The 27689-nt window shown below is 39.4% G+C and overlaps 1 long non-coding RNA gene across 1 annotated transcript; it reads right to left on the minus strand.

Moving 5' to 3' along the window:
- Window positions 1-170: 170 nt before the first annotated feature.
- On the minus strand, window positions 171-27097 carry LOC148404056 (uncharacterized). The gene is made up of 3 exons (XR_015860645.1): window positions 26853-27097; window positions 2505-2671; window positions 171-332 (listed from the first exon to the last, which is right to left on the minus strand). It is a non-coding gene; the product is annotated as an uncharacterized LOC148404056 (long non-coding RNA).
- Between the last annotated feature and the right edge of the window lie 592 nt (window positions 27098-27689).

The following is a 27689-nucleotide window of genomic DNA, read 5'->3' on the forward strand; positions in this document are numbered from 1 at the left end:
CACACTGAATAAAAAGTGCAGTGATGATAGCAGGAGAGATAAAAGGTGGAAATGAAAAGGCAAGATTCCTACTCATCTTGTAAGGGAGTGAGGCGATTAGAAGTGATATGAAGGAGAAAATGCCGCATAAAGAGTAGGTGGCATAAATGAGATCAGGTTCACACCTTAGCTGGATTTACACTTGCAGGTTGGCCGTCCAGGGATGCTCCGACTTGTATTAATGCGGTTCACCACCAGGCTGGTGGTGCTGCCCTGCTGCCCACACCGCATGTCAAGTCAGTTTGAGGAAGTCTGTGGCGAAGCCTCTGCAACTCCCCGCTCATTTGGGCCTACTTTCGTATAAGAGAACGAGTCACTGTACATGCATTGAATTAATTTAACTTCAGTTTCTTACATACTTTAGCCGTGACGTGATTGTAAATGTAGAACTGAACACTTCTCTTCTGAAGACCCTGAAAAGCTTCAGGTTCAACCCATAAACATTTCTCATAGTAAATCAATCAATTAATCCATCATTCAATGTTTTTTAGCTCTTTTCAATATAACATGCAGCTCAATGTGCTATACATGAATTAAAATCAACCATTCTAACCTCGTGTCCACATACATAATTATTTTAAAAAGAACATTGTAAAATAATGCTATAATGAAAATGACATCAGTGATATATTTGTATTAATTGATTCCCTCCATAATGAGAATCAGTGAGAGAATCATTAAGAAATCGGATCAATAGTGGTAATGGTTATGTATTTGTTTGTGTCCTCGCTCAGGCACACTTTTTCCGTGAAACCAGCAGCTTATTTTAATTCCTTAATATTTATTTGGTAAGAAAGCGATTTAATAGAAAATGTGCTTCAACAAACAAAAGATAATTCTTCTGCCAGTGCTTTCACACTGACCCCATGTGTACTCGGCACTCCCTTTATGCTCTTTATGTATTTGCCTGTTTGTGTGCAAGCAACTTGCTGGGCTATTTTAACTACAAATCCTGTAAATTAATGTTTAATGTTGATAAATAATTTGCAAGCTATGTCACACCATACTGCTAATTTCGATGCTTTATGACACCCCCATACTATGTATTTGGTTTGATTATTCTGTGGTTGCTATAACAGCAGCACATGGTGGCAGATATAATTTTTTATGAGATCAATACAACAAAATATGGGTTCTTGTGATATTTCAGGTATCAATGGAAGTTCAATTTGTTTGGTGCAAAATACGATGTCAAAATCTTTTAGATACCGACACTACTGTTCAAACATTTGGGGTCACCCAGACAATTTAGTGTTCTGCATGAATATCAACATAATTGCACAAGAATTTTCAAGGGTTTTCTAATCATCCATTAGCCTTCTTGAAATAAGAACTCGGTTTTACAAGACATTTAAAAAAAAAAAATCCTGTAAATAAAATATTGACAAAACAAATGCCACTCCATTTTCTACTCCGCTTAGCTGTTCACGATCACAACAAGCTGCAGCCGATAGGCTACCTCACTGGTTGCCAATCAATCACAGAGTACACCGTGCTAGACAACCTCTCACACTCACTTTCACATCATCATTGAGTGGGAGCTAAACCCACACCGCCTGCACAGACATCAGGCGAGTGAACCATTAAACCATTATGAGCGATATATTTAAACCACTGATTATGTAGTAGCCCACCGACTGATTTTAGTGCAGACAGCATTGGTTCAGTTCCCACTCATAGAGTCTGTGAATGTGAGAGATGTTCTGTCTCTCCAGCTGTCCTGCCCGGTTCTGTTCTCGTCATTTGGGAGTGGCGCCAGCTCCCTGTGACGCACAACAGGATATATGCGATACAAAATGAATAGATGGGACAAGATTAGACTAAACTATCTTCACAGTAATACAGACTGTATGTAGTAAGTTGTAACGATTGTGGAAGTGACACATCCACTTGTTTATTAATTAGGGGCCATTTAATCTGATGCCCACTTTGAGGTGCAAATTTTTCATGTGAAGGAATTGACTTCAAATAACCGAATGTTTTGTTTCAAGTCAATTCAAATCCACTGTCAGCCCTCAGTACTTGCATCTTGCATAGATAGCTTCCATCCTGTCTTACTTAATTGTCCAACAAAGCATGTTTGGAGTGCATTTGCAAATCCACACTTTATAAATGCAATCAATACAAAATTGGATAGATCAGTTCTCCATGATCGCTATGAGCTTTCTGTCCCTATCACAGACTATTGACATGTAACTTGGCCTTGACTTGTGCTGTTATTCAATATTTCTCATCAGCCTTACTCAGTTGTCTTAATTTTCTTTAATATACAGGTGTATTATTTGGGTGTATTACATAGGTACTGTGGGTGGAATGTCTATCTTTTAGAAATAGCTCAGAAAATATCCATAGAAAATACTGCCCGCCTCTGGTACCATGCCAGTGAATCTTTAGAATGTATTTCAAACTGCCTTTTACCATGTCCTCCCCCACCCCCCCCACACACAAACACAGTGGGCAATTACATTTCTGCGAATGATGGCCTCCGTCTCAACCCCTCAATGATTACGTTTGCCGCATCAAGGCCACAGTCAGCTGTCAACACATCACCCCCATCTCCGCAATCCTCCACAGGTAGGTTTGCAAGTCGGCCAAGCTGAATTTTGGTCCAGGTATGTCACTGTGTGGAAGGCTAAAAAGACAGAGATAGTGTGTGAAATTGAACAAGATTTAATTATTCTGCCCCATAATGTGAAGATTTTGTGTGTGTGTGTGCGTGTGTGTGCGCGCATCAAACAAACATTATGTAGTTCAACCAAGTATTGGTGCTGATATTGCTATGCATCTTATAATGTTTGCAGAAAATCACTTCAGCCATGTGAACGTGCTCCCAGGCATTGCAATTTCTGGCATTGGTGGATAAATGCTGCTGGTACTTCTGTTGCACCAACTCTGCTAAGGTGCCCAGGGACCGCCACAGTGGAAGTATCAAACATTGCGTACTTTTGGCACAATCCTGCAAATTTTTCAACGAACACACAAACCAAATATCATAAAATATTATTTTGAAGCAGTGTGTCCTGTTTGCTTTTGCACTTGGGGGATGTGAAAACCTATTAAAAAAAATAGCACTTTATGTTATTTAACCTATTTTTGCTCATAGGAATATGCCATTGCTAAGATGCACCATCATTTAATTCCATCATACACACAATGCATACTCATCAATACTGATTGCATTCTGTTGCATTGACTATTTGTGTCACACTGAGCAGGTAAGAGAAACGGTGCTCATCCGTATTTATTTAATTTGGCAGATTTCGGTAGCACAAACTTGAATATACTGTCGTAATAGTTTGCAGTAAAGTACATGCTGCATTGCGCAAATCATTTATTCAGCATGTTTAGAAACTGCGCTTCTGCAAGCGGAAGGTCAAAGCTTTGGTTTATTTGCTTATTTAGATTTTCAGGTAGCGGATATACAAGGGCTCCATAAAATCTGGGTACATAGGGGATTTGACTCTTATTTATTTGTATTATTTTGCAAAGCACTTCATATTATGCTTTGGAAATTATCCAAACATTTGATCAATTTATCCATTAATACACTTTATACATATACATTATACGTACAACTTTGCTGTATGTCAACCATGGGTTTATGTCGATGTGACTGGAAGTAAAGACCAGTTTCTGCTGTTAACTGATTTTCTTGCTTTAGCAAGATTTATTAAATTGACGCAGGGTTTGTATGTTGACCCATAAAGGTTCCATGCTTCTTACTGATGTCACGTTCCATTTATTTTCAGCATGAATGAATAACATGATAACAATAAAAACTAGCAATAAAAAGTCATTAAAATTATTAGAAGGGGCAGATGAACAAAAAGCAATAGTTTCTTGTACATGTGTCTTGCATACCTCTCTATTAGGTGAGCGGCTATGTTGTTTCACCCCTCTTCCCCCCAGTCGAGCCAGCAGCGAACAATTTAGGTTAAAGATCCCCGGCTCAGTAGATCGATCTGTTCCTCAGCCACTATCGGCCTGCCTTTAATGCTTAATGAGAAAAACTGTTTGATGAATGTGAGCCACCCTGTTCCCTGTGTGATTTATTAACATAGCTTTACATTCTTCTATAGGGTTCTGGCAAACATACACCTTTACTAATCCTTGAGAAATTAGCCTGGGGATTATGTAAATTTGACTCACAACCATTGAATAGTTTTTGTGCTTTAGCAGGATTTTCAAATACACAAATATACTTCCAATTAACGTTACATTCATACGTTACATTCATGATGTTGTAGTTTCTACTTCTTTAATATGAAAAGATAGATTTTTTTGTGAATTTATATACACCGTTAAGTAAACTGTAACAACTGTTTAAATTAAATTATTGCATTATATAGCCATCCCTCCATTTTCAACACCGCTTATTCTGTTCAAGGTCACGTTTGCCTGTTTGTATTTATCAACATGATGCAGTTCCCATTAGTCATGCCACGTACCAGTTAGAAAGTCATTTGGGAAATCTGTTCATCTTCTTGTCTTGTCCAGATTGTGAGATAATAGTTTGGTTCAATTTTGTCCCCTTGTATTGCAAGGGAAGGGTGTTGCATCCCACTGTAAATTTTTGACGTAAATCAATCGATGTTGTACATTGTATATTATTTGATCATAGTATGTCATTACATAACGGCGTTTTTTTTATGTTTATTTGTTTAATGTTAATAGTCTTAATTCAACAATGGCTACTATATAAATGTTAATGAGAATACTGTTTTGACTTCGGCAGCAAAGAACATTTTGGAAGGATTATAGACTTCACTGTTTGGTTTAACTCTAACTTCCTAATTGGTGGAGCATTATTTTGGTTGGAAAAAACTCATGGATAAAGGCATTATTTGTGTGTAGAAATGCAAACTATTAGCAATTTAGAAATGTACTACGTATATATTACGCTTCAAGCTCCTCTCAACGCTAAGCATTTGTCATTATTTAAGAACGGGTTGAACGTGCATAACTCAATAGCCTTTATTTTCCTGATTTGCCACCCTTAATGCTTACTACTACACCAACTTTGTCATATACCATAAGTGTGCCTGTAAAGCGACAGTACCGTATTGGCCTGAATATAAAACGACCCTGATTATAAAATAACCCCCTCTTTTTCAAGACTCACGTTTGTAATAAGACTTTTTGAACACCAAATGTAATTTTTACACAGAAAATGATTATATCTGTAACAAAGTATGTTGTTTTGCCTCATTGAAATCATGCAAAAACTGTCTATCACATCTTAATATCTGAACATTTAAATATGTAAACTAAAGTGCAATCACATTTGTAAATGAATGGCTTCTGGTTTTTGTAATGTAAATAAACCAATCTACTGTGATAAAACAACAAAATTGCAAGAACTCCATTAAGTGAAATCTAACTAACTATAGTCTTGAAACAAATATGAATAAGGAAAAACGTTGCAATAAAATAATGCAAACTGGTTTAAACTTGAGAGTAACTGAGATCTCTCTCTTCTTCGTGACAGGGGTTCGGCTTTGGCCTGGGGAGTTAAGTTCAGCAATCGCTTTAAATATATCTGGCACTATCTAGTGTTGTGAATAGGTATAATGTCTAGACCCCGAATGTAAGACGACTCCCACTTTTTCAGTCTTATTTCAATGCAAAAAACACCGTCTTATATTCGGGCCAATACGGTATATTATTTTGACTCACAAATGTCTGAATATAACATAAAAAAAAGGCTATCTTGTCCGTATACCTAGCAACAAGTTTTCCATCATTCATCAGAGACAAGACAAGACAAGAAATTATCTTCAATTGAGTGCACTGTTTAGCAGACGTCCGGGCTGTCATGGTTCATTACATCACAATTGGTAAGTCAACCTTAAGGGTGGAGAGGCATAAAGAAAGTGAGGGCAGTCAGTGTCAGTTGGGCTGGGGTGATATACTAGGAGAGATGATGATAAGTGGAACAGAGAAAGAAAGAAAGAAAGAAAGAAAGAAAGAAAGAAAGAAAGAAAGAAAGAAAGAAAGAAAGAAAGAAAGAGGATACCCTTTCTGAGGCCTGAGAGAGAATTAAAGGATGGGGAGAAAAAGGGGAAAAGTAGCCGTCAGCCAGCATTTTTACAGGGTTGGCCTGGCATTTCTGCGGTCAAGGCTCAGAGCAGATGGTTTAAAGACTTGCTATGGGTCTCATATTAGTAACAGTTGCCACATCTTGCCTGGATACATTGTAGACTTTCCTCTATCAGCAAATATCCAACACGCACACATGCACACACACTTAGCGCCGCTTAGACTTCGGGACTTCCAGGAGCGTCCAGTCTACAGATTTGGAGGAACATTTTACGAGCACTGTAACATAGCATATTGTAATGAACGAGGTTACTTGTGCTTTATTGCCATTGAGTGATGGTGTTGGCTGTTACTTTGAGTACTCCTGTTTGCAAGTGTCGGGAACTGAGTGAGTGGGAGCAATCGTGCGTGCTGTTTGTATTTTGACGTAACTACGAGCATACGGCTGTGTTTTGGTTGTGTTCAGTGACTTATGCCTCCATGTTCCTTGCGTGGACAAAACAGTGTTAGTGTAATCCAATATGTAATTGTGTTACAACATTACATCAAACAAACTGTGCAATCTGTGTGCTTCCATACGCAACTGTCCCTATGTCAGGAATAGAATCAAGCATTAGGGTTAGGGTTAATATATGTATGTCATGTGCATTCGCTTCCTGGAATGCCAAATGATGTGCAGCACAATTTGCCAAATACACAAACATGTTAAACAAGACATGCCCTGGCATGTAAATTATGCCTAGCACACTTTAATTATTAGGCGCATCGGGGGCGAACCATGCACTGGAACACCCAGAGAGACCCAACAATCCCAAACATGGTAGACTAGATTTGCGCTGGAACCAAAAGGGAGTCGCTCCTGTTTTTTACGTCGAGTGCCACGGGCAGCTGCCTACCAAAATAGGGCCCTAAACGTCATTTAACAAGGCGAAACAATTGAGGATAGAGGGTAAAGGACTTAATAATTATTTTAGTCTTTTCTACCAGCTTGGTTTGTAGCAGTATCAGTCGAAAAGAAGATGTAAATAGCTCCCAAGTGAGACAAAACGCCAGCCGTAATTTACATTTCAATAAAAAAGTCGATTCAAAGATTGACGTCGTGGAAATTCAGATGTAGTTAACATGATTATTGAGGGACTGGTTAATCAATTGACTTTGCTGTTGCTTGGATTAATTGCACAGACATACTCTTTGGAGAGTAAAAAAGATGGTGCACTGCTGCAAAGGCAGAGCTATAAGTTTTTTAGTGCATGCGTGTTTGAGGCACTTGAAGCAATAAAGTTCTTGAATTTCGCACAAGTTCAGAGCCTCAAAAACAGTAGCATTTTTCTTTGTAAACAGCACATTGCCATGGCAACGGCATATAACAAAATAAATCTCGTTCAGTAACCTTTCATTCTTTACGTATCTAGATGAAACGCTCAAAGTTTGTAAATGATAGGTTCATCTATAGGTTCATAAATATATGCCTTCTATAAAAGGCCAAAATGGTGCCTAATTTCAACAAAACTCAAAGTGACAGACTTCCTGATAGCTTTAGCATATGGCTACAAAATACTTTTTTGAAGGGCTTGGGCTGTTGCATAGATCTCCCAATTTTCACTAAATTAAATTCAATTAAAACCAAATCAAGACAAATCAATGACACACGCAAGAATTATGGACACAGAGGCCTGTGTGCGGGCGTGTGTGATTATGTTGGATTTATTGAACCATTAAAAACTACCCAGATAGGGTACTCAGAAAAGTGAGCGTGGAACCCGCAGTCATTTCACTGGCTTGGAGTTACTGTTGTTTTGACATATTTTTTTATTGCATGTGGGAGTGCGTGAACAGCATGAATTTACATGTATTTTTCGTGTGTGACTCCAGCTTCCTCCTAGATGTTGCAGATTCTTTTCACTTGGTTGGCTGGTTATGGCCTTCATCAGTACCTTCAACTAACTTATCTCTCTTTATGGTCGATTGGACCAATGAACTAATGAAAATAATGTTCTTAATGAACATGAATCATTGCATTTTAGCTACCTAGGAACATCTCAGGATTGTACCAGAAAAACTACTTCGGCGGCCCCTGTGACCCTGCTCAGCAAATGAAACAATGCAGCTTTATTTATATTGTGCAGTTTACGACAGCTGCAGCAGTAAAAAAGTGCTTTGCATATTGCAATGGGACAACCACAAAGAGCGTGAAAACATTAAATTGAAACACAAATTAATATACAGTTGAAGAACAGTAACAGTCGAAGGTCAGTCGAAAGCCAAAGAATAAAAATGGGTCTTCAAATGAGACTTCAAAATAGACAGAGAGGGGGCTTGCCTTGAATATAAAGGCGTAATGGCAATTTGCAGGCTGTCTTTATTTATATTGTAAGGTTTTACTGGGAAAATAACAGTGTTTATTTTCAAGACTTGCTCTCTAAACTGAAAAAGAGATTTCAAATGTTAACACATTGAGGATGTTTTAAACCTACACATCTTGCAGAAAATCTTACCATTAATTGTGGTAGTTTTATCTCTCAGTTATGTCGATTGTATTCTTTATACTGTTTTGGTTACAATTCAACTGAAATATACTTGCACAATGGAGTTTGTGTATGAATGCCCTGAAACAAATAAGGGTAAAATTTGTTGAATGTTGATATTATCACATTGATGTTTTAATATGAAAAAGAAACAGACTTCGTCAATTTTCAGTTTTGAGTGAACATTCTCAGTTACGTACATACTGTATTAAATTATCAATGCTGAATTTCAACACCATTGCTTACCTGCTTCTTTCCAGACGTGTTTGAATGCTTTTTTATAAATCCCCCAAAGGATCCAGGTGCAAAGACCTCTCATTAGGAAAGATGGCCTACATTTTGACATTGGCAAAAGTACATGCTTCCTTACTCACTCAAACCAATGTGTTAAATGTTAATACATTTTTTTTATTGGATTTGATACTGCATTGTACGCACTGAATTATATGGTAAACATCTAAATTCACTTAACATTGCTTGAGTCACTCTGAACCCAGTATTCAGACACAGAAAGGTCATCAAATGACATAAAAATGACACTGGCGAATTATTAAAGACTTGGAACGAGTCCACAGGAACATGCTGTCTATGTTTTAAGTTTGTAACATCAAAAATGTACTTTTGCCCGCGGGTTTAACGTAGGTTCAACTTGGACCTGACATTTTATTTTTACGCATCTAACCTATGATCTGACAGAATTCATCACTTAGAAGGTGTCTGGTCTATCGAATTCATCTCTGGGGGAAGGCTATGAGCTTTGGGAAAAAGTTTGGTAAATGACTGCTTTTTCTATGCTTTTTCAATGACGTTCTCGCAGGTTAGTTACAACCTGCCATAATATGTAATCCCTTGTAACTTTGCCTGGGGAAAAAGGGATTCTTCTAATATTTGCGACAGTTACTCCAAATGATCTCATTAATACAAAGAGTAAGCCACTTGGTGACTGGAGGATCAACTTTTTTAATTGAGGAGGGGATACAATTTTTGGCAGGCTGTTATGGCCCCCCTGCCAGAAATGGTGTCCTCTCGTAACTCTGCCTGGGGAAAAGGGATCCTGCTCATATTTACTGCAGTTACGCCAGGAATACACAGTGTAAGCCATTTCACATATATGAACACAGAATACGAGTCAGTTGTTGGGCTTAACAAACCGCCACACCCTAACATAATACCCTGTAATGAGTGTTGATCACACATGAATGTTGGTCTTTTGTTTAGCCGCATTGCTGCCAGCATGTTGTGGCTCGGGCACAAAAAGCAGCTTACTGCACGTATTCACCGACACCGTTCTAAAATGTAGCAACACAAAGTCGCAAAACCTGCATTGAATGAGCTGCTTTTGATACTCAAAACCATTTTGCACTACTAATTACAACGCAAATATGCAGCACAAGAATGCAAGATGTAGGAAATGCATGTTTTCCTCTATTGTGGGTCTCGGTCTGGTGGTTTGGTCCGCACCAGAATTCCTTAGTGTGTGTTCACACCTGCATAAAAGGATCGGACTTGCGTTGGAAACAAATCATGGTCCGTTTAAAGCGGACCAAACAGTACAGGTGTAAATACACTTTCACTGACCCTTCCTCTTGTCTTCAGGCTACTGTAAAACAAACACACGTGCAACTTCAATGCAACCACACACCCACCCCCACTAAATACAAGGGGAAAAGGTTGTCGAATGTCTACCAGGGACTAACACACAAGTACCTTAGAGTTTGTAACCAATATTGACTTTCAAGTGAGGTCATCATAACTTGATTTTTCTCAGAGTTGCCATCATGCTTTAATTTTTAATGACGTATGCCGATGAGCGAGGCTCCATGGCTCATCCCTCTACATACAGTATGAGGGCCCCTCTACTGTGTGTTTAGCTGGGTTTCTCCTGGAAGACAAAAGAAACCTGGCACTCTTGAGGAAATAAAAAGTGAAATTTTGTTCATAAGCCGCTCACAGGTGCCAGAATGAATGCATTCGCAAAAAAGGCCATCAGGCAGAAATACACTACATTCAGTTCACGTTCATGAACTTTCATTCATTGACCTCGTTCAGGTACACTTTTATGAAGTGGGCACTTGGAGACCGCCTTCCGCCCGAATTGTCCGTGTCCTTTGAAATACGAGGAGGAAAATCAATTTTAAGTGTATCCACCCACCTCTCAAACCACAAGGTGGAGTCATAAATAATAATCATAAAAAAGTCTGCCAATAAAAAAAACTTTGAGTAAAAACTATCCTGGTACATAGGGGCTTATGTAGAAGAGGGGTGTGAAAGTGGTCCAATTCAAGTTTGGAGTGTGACCCCGAGTGTAAAATTCATCAAAGCGAATCAACAAAAGCCAAATGGCCTCAGTTGTTGATGTTGATCAAAGTGCATATGCAGACACATGCTCTGCCACAAAGCCAATATGAAAGTATTTTCACCTCTTCTCTTTTTGCATTAAACATGTGATTGAGCCAGTTTATTCACCATTGTTTCAAGTCTGCAAGTGCGGTTTTTCAGTCGAGTCTTGTTTTTCCCATTCAAGCCGCGTGCCATGAAGCAATGTTTGAAATTGCAAGAAGCAAGTGACACAGTCATGCAGTTCTTCGATGAGAATGAGAGTCTCAAGTTCTGACAGGAAGGAAGAGAGGAGATGGGTTCAACATGAACACAGATAAGCCTTGAAGTTGGTCTCAGAACAGAACAAGAAGGAAGAAGGAGCTTCATGTGGAGATGGTCTGGTCAATTGCATTGAGGCGCCCACCTTAGGAGATCCATTGCATATGATACAGTTAGTGGAGTGCCTGTTCCTGCCGCTTGGAGCTCTGCCCTCGATGTGCCCTCAAGACTGCAACTCCATCTCATATTTATGTGTTTTAAAATCAACACTCCATAACATTGTTTGAGTTTTAGTATCAACGTTAAACAACACTGTTAATGAGTTTTTGTATCAAGATTTGCATAACATCAACAGCTCCGTTTTTTGAAAGTCTTTAGATTGGCAGACATCTTGGTTTCTTCATTCAATTTGTTCCAGTATTTAACACCAGATACTGAAAGTGTGTGGCTTCTTAATCTTGTGTTTATTTGCAGGTGCTCAAATATTAACAGTCCTCTGAGCCCAAGGTTATTTTGTCACAGTTTCAATAGATTTTGTATGGTAAAAGGCTTGTCAAATCTAGAGACTAAATACATATTAGGTAAGTCGAGGGGTGAGCAGCCTACCTCCAGTTGCCCTTCTTTTGGGGAGAAGTCGGCAGGAGTCCATGTTTGTCTTATCAATATATATATATATTTTTTAAAGGAAATCCACCACTTGCTGTTCCACACATCGTTTTCCGTCCTCATCTCCACCATTCGTCCCATTCTGGTGCCTTAGCGATACGGCGTAGTTTCTAAGCGAGATCTTGAGCCCAAAGATGACCACGTCATTCGTTTTATATTTTTGGTTGATATCTTCTACTCTGCGGGTGATCATTTTTATCAGCCGGTCTATGTTGGCACTCTCAGCTTTGAGAAATGAGATTTCTTCCATCTTGGTTTCCAAGTGAATCAATCGAGTCTTCATTCTTTCCGGGGTTGACAATTTATTTTGATCGTATGATTATTTTGAAAAGTTCACTAGAATCATTAACTCTGTTTAAAACTTTCCACCTTCCCTTTACTCGTTGAAACTGATGTGGAAATATTCTTGCTTTGTTAGTAATCTAAAAATGCTGCACTAGTATCAGTTTATTCAACTTTGTAAAACAAAGAGCTAAGACCCTCTGCACTGATTCACCAGTTTGCAGAGGCTACCCCCGAAACCTGTTCACCCCCATCACCACCCTCCGTTCTGTCAATAGATATTCCCTTGCAAGAGGCGAAAGTTATACTACTGCTTCCAAGCACCTCTGTAACATACAGGGTGATGATGGCTTTCGCCGCTTGCCAACATAAAATGGGCAAACTCTCATGTGTGGTTCTTGCATTGAAGGTAGACTGGGGAAAACTCTATCAATTCCCAAAATATGCTTCTCAATGTCTCGGATCTCCTCTTGAAGAGTTCTCTGATGATTGTTGATGTCTTCCAGGATATCAGCTGTTGCCTGATCCTTTTTTGGACCCATCACTCCTAAATTTTCTTTCTTTTGCTATTCCCTTGTACAAGTAAAGCACTTTTGTAGTAAGTAATTTGCATTTTGAATGTCTGTGTGACTGTATGTCATTATCAGCTCAGTTCGCAGCAGTAACCTTGAGAGTGGAGCAAAAAATGCCTTCAGAAAGAGAAATAGGCCAGCACAGCAAACAAAATGAGTGTTTTGCCCACGCTACCTTTTATGCAAGAACCACACGTGAGACAGTTTGGCCATTTTACACTTGCAAGCGGAGAAAGTCATCAGCACCCTGTGTGGTACAGAGGTGCTTGGAAGCAGTCTAACTTTCGCCTCTTGCAAGGGAATATCTATTGACAGAACGGAGGGTGGGGGTGAGAGTGAACAGGTTTCAGGGGTCACCTCTGCAAATTGGTTAATCGGTGCAGAGGGTCTTAGTACTTTGTTTTACAAGGTTGTGGAAACAGATACTACTGGAGCATTTTAGCTAACCAAAACAAAGAATGTTTCCAAATCATTTGGAAGGTTTCAACAACTGAATGTGGAAAGTTCCAACGAGTCAAGGAAACGTGGAAGGTTTTAACAAAGTTAATGCTTCTAGTCAACATAATCATACGATCACAATAATTTGTCAACCCTAACACCAAATGAATCTATGAACCACTGTATTGTGACAATAAACAAAAATATAAATCAAAGACAAACTTAATGTAACAAGATGACAATCAGAAGAAAAGAAGATGACAGAAAACGGCTTCTCCCACCCTACCAGGTCATGGGCAGATACCACACACAATGGTCCAAAGCAGTTCAAAACACACAGTACTAAAATGGTATCTCTGAGGACTTTAGAAACATTTCTCACATCTAAGGGGAACCCAAGGGATACAAAGACAACATTTGATGAAGTTGGACGAGGGAGAGCTGAGAGAAGTAGCCTGTAAACTCCGACTGGTTTTGTTAAAAATCTGCATATACATTTCGGTCTGTGCTGAGTACTGATTGATAACATTTCCTAATGACATCTTGATAAATTAACTCTGAAACACAGTACAGTGATTCTGTCTTGATGGTAGTCTTGTGGTCTTACAAAAAGTGACCAATTTGTGACCATTAGAATGTGGAAGCCAGTCAAATGAGTAAATAAAGGTAAGAAGTGAGTTTTGTTTCTTGTCACAGTTTTTAAATTAGATTTATTTCCTAAGTGTCTTTCACTCAGACTGTGATTATGACTTTTCTATGGCAAGGCCAGATATAGAGCATATGCGTCTTCAGACTTGAGGAAAATAATTGTGTCATCATCAAAGGATTTAACATAAAAAGCTGAGGACCTCAGTGTTCATGGCTAGGCACGCTGTTTCCTAAACAATTGGATTTGAATTGAAGACATTTTTATCTCCTTAACAATAACCAGCTTCTATGATGAGCAACCTTTTATTGAAAAAACTACCATGCTAATGTTTTATTTAATCTTATCACTTAAAACACAATTTTGAATGGTAAACATCAGGCAATCATGAGTGAGGCAATCTATGTTTTGTTCTTTCTACCTAAATCAGTATTAATATATTGATTACTTATATACTCAACCCTGACTGTACAGATCAGTATTTAACTTCTGTCTCTGTATTGAGGTCAAACCGAGGAAACTTGGGACAGTTCATAAAAGTAATATAGATTCAAAAAGTCCCCGGCAGCTAAAAACTAATATGATTACTTACTTCATTCATTAAAGTACATATATGTTCACATACACAATCTGTTTGGTTTACAAGTATTTAGATTTATGCATATGAATATGTGTTGTGCACTTTCGTTTGGAAATCATCTTTAAACACTAGTGTAACAGTGTTCAGTGGGTTGTATGAGAGATTCTTAAACATTGTTAGACAAGGACAATCTGCAGGAGGGGGGACATTTTTCTATACAAAAACATTGGGCAGCAAAGAACAGTAGCTCTAATCACGTTGAGAGAGAACAAAACCTTTCAAGGCATCAAAAGTGAGTTCATAATCAGGAGAGAAGATAGCATGAACCATCTCGGGACTAACAAATAAGGTTACTGTAATCACCAATGTTGAAAGAGGTGGATCGAATAAAGTTTGCAGGAATGGACGCTGTTCAAGAGACAAGCAGTATGGGAGCAGTTGTGCAAAGAGTCAGAAAAAGGACAAGGAGACCAACCCCACCTTCTTAGAATTGCACTGAAAGTAGACAAAGCTAGATTTTTAAGGACCACCTGAATTAGCCTGCGCTTTTCTGATGTCTGGGCGAGTGGTTGTGGAAACTACTCGAGATTGAAAAGCGGTCCAGCGCTGATTGTAACTCTTATCTGAATGCAAACTAATATTATGATCAGAAGAAATTTTATTATTTTTGTGTAAGCTTGATTTTTGTGTCAGTGTGCAGTTTCCTTAATAGAAGAAAACCAATCTCATATTAAGTAAGTTGGAACTAAATAATTGGTAATGGTTGTGTGACACGGAGGGCGACTGGCGCGCTTGCGCTCCTTGATATATTTCCAACAGTGTGTTAAATGTAACACAAATGTGCACAAAAATACATAAAACACACTGGGGTTTGTGTTCATTTTTAAGTGCGACAAACAAGCAACATCTTGTAAATGTCACGGATCGGAGGGCGACCAAATGCAGCTTGGACCAGGGTTTATTCAGCAAAACAAACTAATAGACTCAGCAAACTGACATGACTTAACGAAATAACAAGAGTAACTAACCGACAGGGACGCGAAACAAAGGACATGAAGACATTAAGACAACAGGAACCAAAAGACATCAAGACAACAACAAGACACAATGATTCAACCGGGCGTGAGGGGCAGACAGGACTTATATACACGACAGGTAACAAGAGCCAAGTGAGAATAATCAAACTAATCAGAGGCACACAGGAGGGGAGGGGCGAGCACACAGACAGAAACCATGACAACAAACACATAGTGGAACGGCTGGGGACGAGACATGACAGTAAAGGCATAGCTGGAATTTCAATTTCAGTGTTTCAAAAAAAGTCCAGCATTGAATTTGTATTATATTTTATCCAAATGCACTTTTGATTTTCTATCTGTGATCTACCATTTGAGAGGGTCCAGTACCTTTTGATCCTGTTACGAGAAGGTCTAGGCAGCCTGTCCAGCAAATGTTGAAGGAATTCATACAGTACATACTGACAATGCAATCTTGGTCAATAGGTCTGAACCTTGATCGCATCATTACAATTAAGGCGCGAGAAAATGTGGGATAACTCTGATATGACGACTACTGGTTGCCACCAAGAGATTACCAGAAATGTCTTTGATTTCTTCAAGCCAACATTATTCAACAACATAATGCAATTCTCAATTCTCAACAATTAAGTAATTAGACTTGCTAGAAAGAAATGAAAACATCTTTATCCAATATATTTATAGATAGTATTGTAGACCATCTGAATTCAAAAAACACTGTTCATTTTTTACTGTACACTGTACTTTGCCCCCCCCCCCCAAAAAAAAGAAAAAAAAACATCAACCAGTCACAATGTTGAAAATTGGTGTCTTGTGTGAAGCACTTTGGATTGCCTGATTGCTGAAAAGTGCTATACAAATAAACTTGCCTTGCCTTGTATTAAGAAATGGTTTCGCTTCAAGACCATCAAACTCATGGTACATTAATTTTTACGTGTTTATATTTCAGTTGTACCGCCTTGTTACAATAAAAGCTAGGATGGTAATAACGGTGATGGGGTAGTCGTGGATGAGTAGATTAGAATGGGGCTTTGACCGAGGGTCAGATGTGAATGAGCAACATGCCCCACCCACCCACGCCAATTCACCCACATGGAGATAGCTTGCAACAATGCGCCAAAGGGATTAGAAAGGCATTGGAAAGCAACCTATTTGTCTCGTGTGTCACTAATGGAGTGTGTGTGCTGTGTACACTACTGTTAAATGCAGAAAAAAAGAAAAAAAAATCTCATTACAATTAATCATCCATTTGGCTATCCAAATATTTTATAAGAGGGTGGGTGGAAATTGTTGGCCCTTTCCTGCGAAGTCTATGTGAGTTTACGCATGTACATAAATGCCAATCCATCAGCATGTCTGCCAACGATTTTGCTGCTGAGGAGAGATACAAGCAGGTTAAGTAATTCCCACTTAGCTGGCTGCATACTATGCCTGCTGGGTCATGAAAGTCACTTTGTGTTGAACTAATTGTCAGGATGAGCTCCTGCATGGTGATTAGGTATCCTGTTGCCGCTAAAGGGTTTAGTGGCATAATCCAATCAAGTGGCAATGCAGAAAGATTGCAGATTTGTAGGGAACATGTTTGTGGGTAGTTGACTGGTTAGCAGAATTCATATCTTCTTCATATCTCCTTAGCCCCATGGTGGCTTTGTAAAGTGGATTCTGCAGGGGATCCAGAAACAGCTCCCGCAAACCAATATCCCAGCTCTTCTCCCCCCCTGCAAGGAGGGTCAAACCCAAAAATGCCAAAAATTCATCTTTATCTACGCTTCTCCACTCTTTCCCTCTTGCTGTTGCTGTTTGTCATCCCTCTAAGTTGGTGCATTTTAGAACCTCCTCAATTATGTTGTCACTCATGAATATTTCCTAGGCATCTTTTGGTGAAGCAGTTGTTGATCCAGGTGTAGGTCCTGGGCAGCTCCTGAGAATGTTATGGCTTCTGGTTCTGCCATGAGTGGGAGGATTCTCTTCCCAGTAAGATTGCTTTTTACTCAGTCTGCTGGACTGGGTCTGAGTTTCCTCTTCAGAAGACTCCTTTGATAATACAGAGAACTCATCTGCTGAGTCGTCTGTATTATCAAAGGAGTCGTCTTCGTGAAACGTAGATGAAGTCCCAGAAACAAATTCACCCTGTGGCAAATATTCTGGGTCATCATAAGAAACTTCACACTCTAAATTTGGAAAAATTGCCTCCTCATCTTCCTCATCTGCTTCTTCCTGCAGCGTTGAAATACTCAGCCATACATGAAATACCATAGACAATGGATACGGGTCATTTTACACCCATGTTGCGCATTAGAGCGGTGGTGATACTAAAACGTTTTTTGTTCAAAAAGTTAAAAAGAACATGAGCATTGACAAGGGGATTATGCTGTGGCGGGGGCACAGTCTACAATCCTACAAAGCCAATAAGAGTCCTACATTTTGTTTGATTCAGCAACAGGATATTGTTTCAACATGCAACCCCATGTCAGTGAAGCGTGTACCGTGCCAGACATAGTATTCAATTTGCTTGAGCGTCTCCCAGGAAATGGTCACACATGGACAATTTCTACAATTCCATAGAGCGGTGTGAACGTTTGCTGGGAGAACGCATCAATATATGTGGAACTCTAAGAGCTAAGAGGGGAGGAACCCCAAGAAATTACTGAGGCAACATAGACGAGCCTGGGAGATGGGGGGAGCATTGGTCCGCCACAAAAATAAGGTGATGGTTTTGATGTGGCATGTAAAGCGGCTTCTAAAAATGATCACCACCAATTATGGTGTGGCAGAAAGCAGAAAAAAAACATCTTACCAACTTACCATCGCAAAGAGTTGCAATCCTTATTTACAGAAGACCACCCTGGCTTGGTTTTTCGCACTCAAGAAACCCATGCAGAACATTGTGCTTCTCTACAGAAAAATCCTATGTTGGCGTCATCCTTTAATGCTATTCCAGCGTTTTTCATGTTGCAAAATAAGACCAACAAAAAGGAATTGCGCTCTCAGAGATAACCCTTTGATATCTTATTCTATTCTGAACTGAGGCCTTGTGAGATTAGCTTATATCTTCGTGACAGTATGCATGATGACAGTTTGTTTATTTAGTGGCTCCATTCTAGTTGCATTAATAGCTACGGTATGGATTGAGATGTTTAGTCTCTGATGGTTACAAATCTAAGTCAACACTAGAAAAAAAAAGAACAAAAAAAAAACAAGGCTCTCAACGCTGGTCTTGGCACATGGTAGTGGTTCAGGCTGCTGCCTTTAATGTAGCCATTTGCAGTGGCACAAAACGAGGGTATGCAACATGTGCAGCCGGAATGGGCACCACAATTGATGGGAGGGATATTTATTTGTATTTAATAGATCAATAACAGAGACACGTCACTGATTAGGCACCCCTTTGACTCCACTCCTCTCCTTTGGTTGCTATTGCTCCAATCGCATTTTGAGGCTGCGCTCAGCACCATGGACAACTCTGCACGGTGTGCAGATCAGGACCGTGGATAGATCCGCGCTGTATATAGGGCAGCACCGTGGACAACTCCACACCGTGTGCGGCTCAATGCCATGCATATCTCTGCGCCGTAGAGGGTGCAGCGTCGTGGATAGCTCTCACACGCCTTCGGCACACGCAGAGACTAGTTTGTAGAAACTCTTTTTAAACAGATAGAAAACAGGCAGGACGAAACTGACAACAAAGCAGGAAGATAAAAGCATTTATATACTGCCTTTATGATAGGAAATTATATCAAAATGAAAGCATCTACATACTGCCTTTATGGCGACACAGTTTCTTTTCAAATGCTCTTTGATTATTAGCATCCTACCATATTTGCACACTCCATCAACATGGGAACTGGGAATCTTTAAAAGGTTAAAGACTAATAAATACAATGACATATAGTGGTGAGATATAAATCAGTGACAATCCAATAATGTTGAAATGGAGCTAGAAATCAAATGAAGTCCACAACTAGCAGGCAGCCAAGTATGAGAACAAATGAAAGGCAGGAAGATTATACACTGAATAAAGAAAACAAGTCATTGCTTTCTTTATTTTTGGTGCAGTCTTGTTTTAACCTTTTGTCCAAGGGACGTTGAGAACATTCAAAAATTCATAGGAACGTCGGGAACAAAGTGACACAGTGGTTGTGGAAGATAACAGAAGTTCTGCTCAAAAACAACATCCAGATGTCGCCTCCATATTTCATCAGGTTTTTTATCTTTAATGTTTTGTTGTTTCTTTCTTTTTTTTTTTTTTTGTGCAGTTCAATTATTCAGTCAACCTCATTAATGGATACACTGCAGAATGTAATCTCTCTGCCAGACATTTGATCTGTTCTGGCCCGAGGCATCATGGGGCTTTTTTCTCTATATTTTTTTTCTTTCATGATGTCCAGAGCTTGAGATCAACGGCAGCCAACCTCATTATGTTATCACAGAGGTTTGGAGGCAAGCTTGTGTTGCCCGTTTTTTCTTTATTACCTTACTTTTCAATAGTAGAAGCCACTGTGTACAAAAGAATGAGCAGCAGTGTGCTGGGTTTTATATACCAATTTTGGGGGAAAATATGGTACCCCAAAAGTATGACAATTGACTGTTGCATATGTTTCGCAAGATGTTAGCATACAGTTTATACAGTTTAATTCAAAGTGGTATAAGCTCTACAATATGAATCCAGTACTAATGATTGTGATATCAAAGACAAATGGGAATTGGAGGGTATGACTAACAATGGTTTGGAGAAAAGTTAACACAGTGATCAATAAAATAAGATAAAAAAAGTCCTCTTCTGTTCGCTCTGATTGGCAGAACAAGGCCAGCGGAAAGGAAACCACAAAAAATACTAAATGAGGGTGCATTGATGAACTTGTTTAATGAATCAAATAAAACAAGCTAGGAGAAGGTGCGTGGACTAAGGGAATTTAAGAGAGGCGAAGACTAAGAATATGCAAATTACTACTATTTTGTACGTTGCAATCCACAAAAAGTAAGCATTTACTTGGTATCGATTGATTGATTGATTGATTGATTTAGCACACACAAAATAACACGAATGTCATATGAAGAAAAGCATTTAAAGAAAATAGACACGCTCAAGGAAGACTAGAAACCCTAACGGGCATATAAAGTGTCTCCCTCAGATTTCAAGTTAAAATTAAAGAAAGTTTTATAAAAAAATATATAATCAATCAATTAGCCTACCATTTTAAGTAGGATTGAAATCAGTGTAATTACAAAGGGATGGTAATAATTACTTAATAAAAAAATAATGTTAATAAATCCTTAGTAAACAAATGATAGCAACATCAAGGCAAAATAATAACAGTAGCCAAGGTAACAAGCAACCTACCTCAGGTAATACTACTATAGTTCATAGTGCATATGTGATTTGTGGATATGTGTTGTTTAATGCCTGGTAAGATAATTGAAGGCCATAAATTGTTCTTAGGCATGAACAGGAGTTTGATTAGTTGTATGTCTATGTGCCCTGTGTACCCGCCTCTCGCCCTTAGTCAGTCCTTCTCAAATAGTGGGGCGATGCTAGTGTGTGTGTGTGTGTGTGGGGGGGGGGGGGGGGGGTGACCCCAGAGAACATGCTTTTTTTGGCTGTACTAGATTACACGGTAATTAGACATCTGCATTTATTGTAAGCGTGTGCGCAGGGAGTATACGCTCTATTGTGTAGAGCGCACTGAGCATACGCACGCAGCACAGAGTAGGCAATAAGAAGTGCAGTGGAACACCATGGAAAAACATTTAACAGGGTTGAAAAGAATGGCAGAGAGTGACAGAGATAATGAGAGAAATGAGAGTCACTCGAAAGGTAAGACAGGACACATGACGTCGTCTTAATTGCGACTATGGTGGGAGACGAGGAAAGACCGGTGTGTTTACTGTCCCTTAAAATGTTGGCAGCGGACAGTATTAAGCCAAATAAATTAAGGACATTACACCCCAGTCACGCTGATAAGGCGTTGAGTTTTTTCAGCAAAAACGGGCTGAATATTGCCAACAATCATACCGCTTTGTGAACGCTACTTCAGTCAATCAGCGAGCACGTTTAGCATCATATAAAGTAGCGTATCAAATTGCTCTGTGCAAAAACAACGACTGACATTAATTGTTCCATCAAGACCAGACCTTTGAAAAGAGTCTTCTCTTCTATCTGTGAGGAGATGGGAGCTGAACACCAACCTATGCTTTTTTGCAGTGAAGCAAGGTGGCTGTCATGAAGAAAAGTTCTGTCCAGAGTTTTTGAGCGCAGAGAGCAGATAGGAATGTTGTGGAGCAGAAACACAAGTATGAAGTTGCAGGAAAATTTGGTGATGAGACCCTCTTGGCGAGACTGGCCTACCTGAGTGACATATTTGGAAGGATTTTTGAATCTGTTCTATTACAGACTATAAAAAAATGTTAATAAGTTATTCTTTGTTGTAAGTTGATCTTTCTTATTTATTTATTTTTTTTGTTTTCGTTAATGTTAATAAGGATACAAGCGTGGGAGGTGCGAAATGCTTTCTTCTCCCTAAGGTTAGGGAGTTTTCGATTTAAACAAGCAATACAAAAGCAGAAAGAAGCAAGAATTTAACATAGAGAAACTTTATTTTCAAATGGGAAACAATTTCAGAGCAAAGGCAAGTGAATAACACAGACGATATCAGACCTTTTAAAAAAAATCTTTAAAAAGAATATTTAATAATATTTCACTGGGTTTGCAAGATAATTTGGGTTGGCAGTGAATATTTTCATGTTTTAAATATGTTTGAAAAAAGATTTTAGAAAAAAATGAGCAGAATGGTGTTTTTCAAGCTATTTTAATTGGTCAGAAATAATTTCAACCTTTAGACTTCCTATTAATATTCAAATATATTCAATATGTAAATTAGCTTTGCTGAAACTGGGTCTATTTTTCTAAATCGGATATGAAAAACGGCTTTCCTCTTGGGGTTTCTGCCACTCATCTTAGTCTCTTCACTACACTGACCCAAAATATTGTTAGATTATGTCTCTTTGGCACATATAATCCACCGTACTGCTTTTCTCTTGCAATGGCCTGTAGTGTGTGAAAGCTTATGTTGAGAAAGCCTATCTCAATGAAATGTGCAGAACACAGCACAATTCCGGTTCAGAAATGCTTAGGAGTTTCTCCACAAATAAATGGACGCAGCCTTACCCTCCCTGAGGCACCTGACAAATCACTGACATGTCGTAGGCATCAGTTTTTCCTGAGTTGAATGGGCGTGTAGCAACCATGAAGTGGACACATACTGAACCGAATGCATACATCCATGTTTCTGTATGCCTTTGCCTTTCACAAAACGAAAAACACATACGTAGGTGTCAAACTGACCTGTGCATAAAACGGTGGCAGCATGTGACACTTGAAAAGATTATATTTTGGTGAGCTATCATTTTTCTTTAGGTTAGGCTATCATATCTATCCATCCCTCCATGCATCCATCCATTTTCAACACCACTTATCTTAAAGGCTATATTAGACCACGTAAATTGAAAATTGTCTGTATCGTTGTAAAACAATGAAGACCTGACACAAAAGCAAGATTGTTTACAATTAACGTGAGAAGGAATGATGCTCTTTTGAATGGACTGTAAACTGAGACAGGTTTAGATTAATGTGGATCTTGTTTGTATTGTAGTAGTGTGGAATAAATAAAGTAGATTAGATTTTATGCTTGACCACGTAAGGGTACCAATGACATAATGAAGACTATAAAACCACAACGTTTGTTTGTTGATATTCAGTTTTGTCTGGTGTGCCCTTTCATGACTGCCCCCGTGGCAGCCTGGAGGGACATCACAGAACTGCCTTTTTGACCTGGGACACAACAGAGGAAAACTTTGGTTGATCCACCCTTGGCAGTCTATTTTGGAAAGCAGGATTAGAAAATAGATGTATAGGAAGCGCACTTTATTCAACCATGTGTCAATTTCATAAACTGTAGCTCAGGAGCAGAAGGGAGGAACACGTTTTAATTCCATGACTGTCTGCCAACAACTGTGGCTAGAGACAATTCATCAACGATACACAGATACCATGAGATTACAAAGGACCAACACCACTCCGCACCCTAAGTAGTCTGCATAAAATCAGTAACAATGACGATGATAATAACAGTGCTGTCTGTATTGAGGTACGAGTTTACTTCATTCCAAATTCATTCTGCAAATCTGTATCCCAAATGTGTTTAACAGGACCTTTTTGTAAGTATAAAACAACAACAGACAAGTTGAGAGTTTAGAAAAGACAGTGATAAGGACTATTAAAACTTTAATAGGTATTGAGGAACATTTAAATTCCATTGATAGGCTAATCAAATTTAACATCCACTACTTTGTAGTGGATGTGTGGGATTGGGTAGATTTGTTGTTTCACTAATCAGTCCCGCAATGATTTTTTTTTTTTACCCATTAGTCAGAGTATGCAAAGAGCAACAAAATGTTTGTGTCAATGTGCATTACTCTGTCCACTTACAAAGCCAACACAGATCGCATGCTCTAAAAGTTCATTACGGTGAATGTTAAGCCTTCTCATGAATGACGTAAAAGTATTAGAGATCTTACACATAGTGGAACAGTCCTCCAAGTGGGAATCTGTTTTGGAAATAAAAATTGGAAAGGTTTATGCCCTGTTAAAAACAGGCCCACACATAACAAAAAATGGATGTGCTAAATTATTACGGCATTGCGCAACAAGTTAGAGAAAAGGTACGAGTTTAAGAAAAATAAAGACAAGAATGTGAAAAATATTTAAAGAATGTCAAAGGAATCTTTGCTAGTGGGGTAGTGCTTGTAATATGATGACATGAGACAATAAAGTGTGAAAAAGATTATGTGTATGGGGAAGACCAAAGAATTGTTTTGATGTGCTTTCTCTCGCTCCTCATAGAAGGAAATGGGTGATTTTGAACTCACATGAAATTTGTGTTAGAATACCAATGAATTGGCCAGTAAGCAGGTCCATGCTACCTGGCATGAATTGACCAGTAAGAAAATCCATATACCTGGCAGACATGCAGCCAGTGAGAGGCCGCAAGACTTGAATTAGGTCCATGAGTATGGATCAAGGTACATAAAACTAAGGGGACTGAACCAAAGTGATCCAGCCCATATGAGATACCGCATCATTTCAGCGGTCCCCAACCTTTTTAGCACCAAAGACCGGTTGTTGTCAGGCAATATTTTCACGGACTGGTGTTTGATGACGTCACGGAACAATTCTAAACAATATTCATGGTGTACAGTCTGGGATTGTATATTTATTGGACCAAATGAGTTTATTGTTTATGTTTGAAAAAAGTACACCGTTATTATGTCTAACATACAACCCACACCGCCATTACACATTGACACTACCAGTTGTGGCTGCAAATGTTACATTTTATTTTTAAAACAAGCATCAATAAATCAAATAATCACTGACTGCACAGTGTTTTTCGAAGTTTTATTCGCAAAAATTGTTGGTGTTTGTACTACAATCTCATTTCTGCAAAACAGACTTTGACCAACAATATCTTAAACGTCACCGTACTGTCCTTCCAGCCAATTATATAGCGTGACGTCTTTAAAAGCATTAGGACGTGTTAGGCCCCCGAAGCCGATCTGAACACCCAAGTGTGGCGGATAAATACAACAAAATTAATTGATCGGCATGAAAACAATGTTGTCATGCCAAAGCACAGGAGACGCAGGAGGTGTGTCGCAAAAGACTTTACTGAACATACTCATAAAACGAGGAACTGAAACAATAACGGAAGTGCGTTTACCACAAACACCACGGTCCCAACACACCCTTCAACCCTTCGTTCCATGTGTGGGATTCTGAATGCGAACACCACAGTGGATACGTGAATCCATTGTTCATTCTTATGCAACTTTATGAGCAACGTCCTCATAACATAGCACCAACAACATAACATGAGTTATGTTATGTTAACGTCACCGAGGTGTAGGAGAGAATTCTGTCCATTTTTCAAAATAAAAGATAATTCAGACTCAAGTAAATAAAACGGAACTAAAGCAAGTCATTCGTTCTTTATTGTGCAGCTCGGTATCAAATGATCCACGGACTGGTAGCGGTCCGCGGCCCTGGAGTTGGGGGCCCCAGCATTAACCCACTTGGCGAAAGGTGAAAGTGTCTCGCGCCCACTGTGGGTTCATATCTCCCACTGCGTCAAACTAATTTCATTAAATCCCATCCACCTAATCCTAGTTTTAAAATGCTCCATGATCATCCTACTCCCCAAGAAAGCAGCTCTTTCAAGACTGAATAACTGCAACTGTTGCTCTGACATCTGTTGCCATCATTTCCTTTGAACGCATCTTGTTTAACCACCTGAAGAACGTCCCAGCACATCTGCTGAACCACCTGCAGTTTGCCTTTCAGGCAACAAGATGATGCAGTCAACAAAAGCACTTTTTTTATTTGGGAACATCGCAATGGTTTGTGGCTGCATTCAAACCCATCACACTAAACTCCTCTCTTGGGTTAACAGCTGGCAGGACACAGCAGGTGACTGGGTGAAGTAACATTTTATGTGTTGTATCAGTACCGCATGGGGCCTTTGCACAACTATTTTCTCACTACATGAAGAACCTCACCTCACCTCACCTCAAAATCAAGCTGCCAAACTCACATCATCACAGTCGGCAGCCTCATGAATGATGGTAATGGGTTTGCATATCGCCAGCACATCAGATGATTTTAAGAGATATCCTTTCCAACGACTGCCCCTAAATACGGTCCAACTGATCTGTATCAATCGTTCAAATTTAGGGTATACGTAGTTTTTGTTACAGCACCAGAGTAACACCATCTACCAGTGAAAATTCCTTATGTTTTCAGGTGCTTTGATTCTCTGTGGGTGGATGGATGCATATAAGAAAAGTGCCCTGTCACGTCTATTTCCTTTCACCAGTCACCAAGGGGTTGTAGGGGAGCTAAATGTACAAGCTAAATGTACGTGGTGTTATTTTGTTCACTGTAATATTGTTGTTTCGTATAGGAGTTGTTTGAGCATATTGAATAATAGCTTTGCCCGGTTGTGCAGGATTATTTTTTTTTCGGGACTGGTCTAGCTGAGCCGTGCTGGCCTGGACATTTCGTGGGATGTCGTCAAGGGACAAATACAGATTTCCGTGACTACCTAACTCCCTGATACAGATTTCCATGACTACCTAACTTCCTGGAGGGTGGTAGGACTACTCAAATGATTGATTCCCCTTTTTTTCCCCATTGGATTAATAGTTTTTTTGTAAAGGAACCAAAGAGGAAGAGAACCTAAGATCTCAGTGTTCTTTTGGGTCAGATCTGATACCAACCATAACTAAACTGAATTTGAAAGTACGAGGAAGTTAATATTAAAGATTACAGAAACTGTGGAGAGTGGTCAAACGGAACTGACAGTGAAAGACACTCACCTTGATAAACTGTTGTTGTATCTGTGTGCGGATCGGAATGGAGCAGGGCGACCAAGTCCAGCTTGGACCAGGGTTTAATGGAGGAAACAACTAACAGACTCGGCAGACTGACATAACTTACTAACAAAACCAACAACAGGACTGACCGACAAAGACGTGAAACAAATAAGACAACAACAACACAATGATCCGAGGGGGCGTGAGGGGCAGACTTATATACACGACAGGTGACAAGAGGCAGGTGAGAATAATCAAACTTATCATGGGCACACAGGACGGGAGGGGCGAGCACACAGACAGAAACCAAGGCAACAGAGACACATAGTAACACGGTTGGGGACGAGACGTGACAACCTGTTTTTCCCATTTCTTTCCTTGTCCAGCTGAAAGAGTCTTGTTATGTTTCTAATTATTTGCAAAGTAATGTTATTTCTTTTTTTCCCTTAAATACATATTATATCCTTTTTTCCACTTATTGCTTGTCAGTGTGTCTTACTTCTGTTGAAGGTTCCTTATTACTCTAAAAGTTGCCATTGCCAGTTCAGTTCAACCTCAATAAATAGTAGCTGCACTGGGGGGTGGGGGGTACACTCGTGTAGAGGAGGGTGGTAAGAACCACAGCACAGTAGACCCTTAGCTTGATGGACAGACTGAGACCCCTTCGCTCTCACACGTTCTCACGGAGTATCCCGAAAGCAGCACTGGCATTGGCGATTCTGTTCTTGACCTCAACGTCGATGTTCATCGTTCGTGAAAGTGTGAAATCTATTTCAACTGCACTGAATTATTGTTCAATATGTGAGGCAGGTGTGAAATTATGACCCTGTCTGTGCACAC

This window comes from Syngnathus floridae, chromosome 1 (assembly GCF_059516105.1).
Source record: "Syngnathus floridae isolate MCC-2025c chromosome 1, RoL_Sflo_1.0, whole genome shotgun sequence".
Taxonomy (NCBI): Eukaryota; Metazoa; Chordata; class Actinopteri; order Syngnathiformes; family Syngnathidae; genus Syngnathus; species Syngnathus floridae.